Source organism: Pinus tabuliformis, chromosome 2_2, assembly GCF_031772625.1.
Source record: "Pinus tabuliformis cultivar Carrire ecotype Pingquan chromosome 2_2, CPIR1, whole genome shotgun sequence".
NCBI classification, from domain to species: domain Eukaryota; kingdom Viridiplantae; phylum Streptophyta; class Pinopsida; order Pinales; family Pinaceae; genus Pinus; species Pinus tabuliformis.
In genome coordinates, this window is record NC_142300.1 from 1,307,838,593 (window position 1) to 1,307,843,405 (window position 4,813).

Genomic DNA, 4,813 nt, shown 5'->3' on the forward strand with positions numbered 1-4,813 from the left:
AAACAATCCCATCACACCATGGCTATCGATACAAAGTCAATGCAAGGCTGAAAACCACTGTTATAGTTTGGAAATACCATGCCACTGACAACCAAAGAACCAAATACAAACATGAAAATCCATGCATGTCAAAACCAGCTAGGAAATCATACATGCAATATGTTACCTGCAAGTATTCCTGTTGAAGTTGCTTTATCCTTCTCTTCCTTGGTTTCTCTTTTCTTTTCTTTCTTTTCCTTTTCCTTCCTTTGCTTTCCTTTTCCCTTCCTTGCTCCAAAGCTAGAATGCTCCATGAAAACTGTAAGTGTCCAAGAGTGTGAGAGAGAGAGAATAATGAGAGAGTTCCATAACTGAATTGACCAAATGCTTACACTGACCAAGCCTGAGCCAAAAATTTGAGGAAAACTTGCCAACTGATCCATAGAAGCCTTTTTATCAATGAGCCATCTAATTTCTTCAATTTTCCATTATTTTTCTTCAATTTCCTCGTCATATGCAACCTATGACCTTTCACCTTCCTTTTCTCCTATTTTCCTTTGCTTTCATAAATAAATGTGCCAAAATACCTTTTTTCCATTTTTAATACCTTATCAATTTCCTTTGCCAATTTCCCTTAGCCATTAACACATCTAGTGATGTCGACTAGGATATATTTTCCCAACATTCAGCTTGGAATAAGTGTCCCTTAACCGTGGTATTATTATTTTTTTTACATGGATTTTTAACCAGGGTTGTTACACTTCGCTTGGCAAAATGGATAGCTTATCAAGATAAATTCACTGGTGGAATTATCCCTAGGATATTTCATTCACATACGTGGACAAAACATTGAGATATGCTATATAGAAACAATAATTCCACAAATTTGCAATTATGCAATGCAACAATTAGCCCTATTATAGCGAAAATCCCATTCAATGCATATGACAAAAGTAAAACAAGAATAGCATTAAACGTGTGTATTTCATGTAATAGAACATATCCTACCATCAACAATTTGACAATAAATAATTTCCAAGATAAAATATTCCAATCCAAACATCAAAATTCATCCATGCTCCAATTATTCATCCCAGAAAAAGTGTGAAATTCTCTAGATATAAGAGTGATCGAATCCAAGTGATGATACAAATGAATTCACGTATCTCCTATTTATACACTCATTAGGAGTTTGAATTACCTAATTTGATCCTACATTATCCTATCAACTAAAATAATGTGCAAATAACTATCTATTGGTGACAATCCCACCAAATTAGTTCACAAATAAAATAATAAGCCTCCTAAGAGGTCGAATGATCAATAATGCATGTCTTTGGGCTCTCTAAGAGGCTCGATGAAGTCCATAAGTGCAAAAATAATGAGTTGGAATTCCAAAAGTAATGAACAAGGGGTTGGCCCCTTGTTCTCCACATAATAAACCTATGGTGCTCCCAATGGCTATGAGGGTACACAAGTGACCTCATGGGTATCCGAGAAAATCTAAGATGCTTGTAGACCATATGTAAGGGCTCAGATGATGGTGTAGATGATGCCACATCATTTTACAAGTCACGGGTCAGCTTCCAAGTGCATGGTACATCTATGGGACTGGATGGGTAATGGTGAACCAAGTGCATCTTCCTCGTCCACTAGGTGAATCTCGAGCAGTCTCTGAACATCTTTAGGGATTCGTGGATTGTTGTATAATGTTGTGGAGGCTCATGGATCTCAACAGACACCCTACATGTGCTAATGTAGCCCTCTGGAGGGTTAGGACCCCATATAGGGAGACCAAACGCAAGATGGAGACCATCTACAATCCTGCATATGATTCAATGTGTCCCCTAGCCTTCTAGTACAACAAGTCATCAAGGAAGTTGAGTAAAAGAACTTACAAACCATGGGCCACAAATAGGGACTTCATGATGGAATGCCCTTCCATAATGGGCTTTAGCATGTGCTAGTGTCTCCAAACTCCAAATGGGTTTAACTAAGTATCCCACTAGGTGGTTTCTACTTTTAAAGGGGACACTATGTCCAAGGTACATCCTTTAAAAGGTGGTGGCACATGATAAAGAGGTGAATGGGGTAGGGAATGAGAAGGGGAAGCCTTGGGCCACATGCTGGGGTAAAATGGTAGCTAGTAGAAGAGAAGCCCACACTTAGGTATATAATGTATAGGAGGGAGAAATCATGGTACATGAGGTGCCCCGACCTTGATTTTCCCACCCTTCTTTATATTCCTTTTTCCTTTTTATTATTTTCCTTCAATTGACTACTCGGTGTTCAAGGGGTAAAAACATGATGTGTGAGATATAGCAGTGGATACCCCCTTTTAAGGTAGGGAAATTCATTTTCCACTAGGGGTTGGGAGAATCATGGGTTCCTATATGATGAAGGAGGCTCATAGAACCTGTAGGAACCAGGGTCATGGCCATGATGATGGGGTAGAGCTCATGTATTAGCTTTTTCCTACGTGTTAAAGATGTTTGTCTCAACCATCTTTTTCATTTTGTCATACATTTTCTTGTTGAATGTGGCCAATTATGCTTTTATTTTTCTTTTCAACTACATCAACCTCCCAGACATCTTTCTAAGCTCTACCCAAGCTGTGGGCAGGGGGAATGGGAGAGCTAGTCCTATGTGGACCCAGGTGAGAGAAATGCTAAATGGGGTAATAATGAGTGGGAAAGGGGGTAATATATGCAAATGAGGGAGCAATACCATGCTGACCAAAATCAGGGTTTCCTATGAAATACCATCGCTAAATACAAATGGTTAGTAAAAGAGATCCCATGGGACTATAATCCAATGTTAATATCCAAAAACAGGTCTAGGGGACAAGAGCACAAACCTAGCCCATTCTTTCCATTGAATCTCCCCATTAATCCATGCCCAAAAGTGTCCATGATAAGCAAACTACAATAATCAATTACCAAACGACAAGGCATACCTTTATGTTTGAGAGGCCCACCTTCCAACATACGATCATGACAGAAGGGTGAGGGACCACATGGGTAGCTCAAGTGGAGGAGAACTGGCACAACGATATAATTGGTGGCTACAAGGGTCTGCTGGCTTTTGGCTGAGGACTATCTTGGAGAAAATCATTCTCATAGGGATATCACCCACCAAATGGTGGGTAACATCTGGTTCCCACTGGGACGTGATCTCTCAAAGAAGTGGACGAAGATACCCGAATGGGAAATCACGAGAAATCCAACAATATCTTGGTTACCATAGACCTGTTACCTTCACATATCAACAATTGAACTCACGGGGAGACATATTCTTCATGTTGTCTTATGATCACCCATACTTAGTGTTAAGCCATAAAATCAATAGAAAAATAAAATATGAAAATTTTACTTTAAATGCATCTAATCTACCATGATAAATATCATATGATGTTAGTTATAATGCAAAGATCAACATGCAATCCATCCTACCCTAACATGCATGTAATAATGCTAATGTTAAGTGTAATCATAAAGCCAATGCAACTAACGTATCATCATATCAATATACATATGCCTTCCTTTGTGACTACTCTTGTAGAAAATATCGAAGTGAATGCGGATACATTTGGTTGGAGGGTGAAGTGGGTGGGAGGTGGGGAAATATGATATCCATTTGAGGTAAAAATAAGCCCTAGGAGAATGAGAGTAAGCCAATTTAGAAGTGCAAGGCTTTCCCTCTTAGTACACAATGGTGGAATGAAATATCACTTTCAACAACTCCCTATCACAATCATTGTTTATAATATCATACTTTGTATATTCCAAAAGGTCATGATGATAAGGGAACAAAGGGAGAGGGAAATAATGGGTGCAATAAATAGGTTGCCCAAGGTGATGGTCACATTGGAGAGGGGAGGTCATGGATATATCAAAACCCTGAGGGTGTGTCCAAGGAGGTAAAGTATAATCAATGAGGGGCTCTTCCTTGACACTATACTCGGAAGGTGGAAAGGGCTCACAGTGACTTGAGATCATCTGACAAGGGGTGAGGGAATCACTTGATGAAGACTCCAGATGATGAATAGTAGAAAAGGGAAAAGGGGAAGGTGAAGTCTCAATGGGACACTTTTCCTAAAAATCCTATTCTAAAGGATCATGTGATTTGAATATTCTCTCGAAATCATAAGGAAAGTAGGTATGATGAAGGGCCTTATCAATCCAATCATTGTTGATATCAAAGATAGGGTCTTCCTAAAAGCGAGAATCATTTATCTCCAATTTCTCCTTTTTATACAATGGAAAGTGATAATTCTCCTTCTCAACGGTAACGATGGACATGTCCTCATAAATAATGCTCGGGAGAAAGGGAGAACCACTCTCAACATCATCCTCCTTGTCAGATGACATAAATGGGAGCACATTCAAATTAAGGGCCAACAACTTCCTATTTCTCTTTCTCAATATGGAAATAATCTCAAATTTCATCTTCTAAGGGGCTAATAGGATCACCTTCCTCAAGGTTCTCAAAAGGAGAATCATCAGGAGTACTATCCTTGAGAATGGTAACGTTAGTCTCAACGTCACTTCCCATAGACCCATTCTTTCCAACACATGTGTCCTCAAAATCATCCTTTTAATCATGTGGACCCAAGGAGAACTCATCTCCCTGTTCATTACTTAGATTCTCAATGTCTTGATGATGCTCGATGAAGGCTTCCTCTCGGATGCTTAATCCAGGGTATGCTTGAAAAATTCTAAGAAATACATCAATGAACTCTTCAATGGATGAGATGCTCCTAGGTTCATGATCATGCAGCCATGAGTTATGACCACCAAGAGATTCCATGAACAATAACATAAGGACATATTGG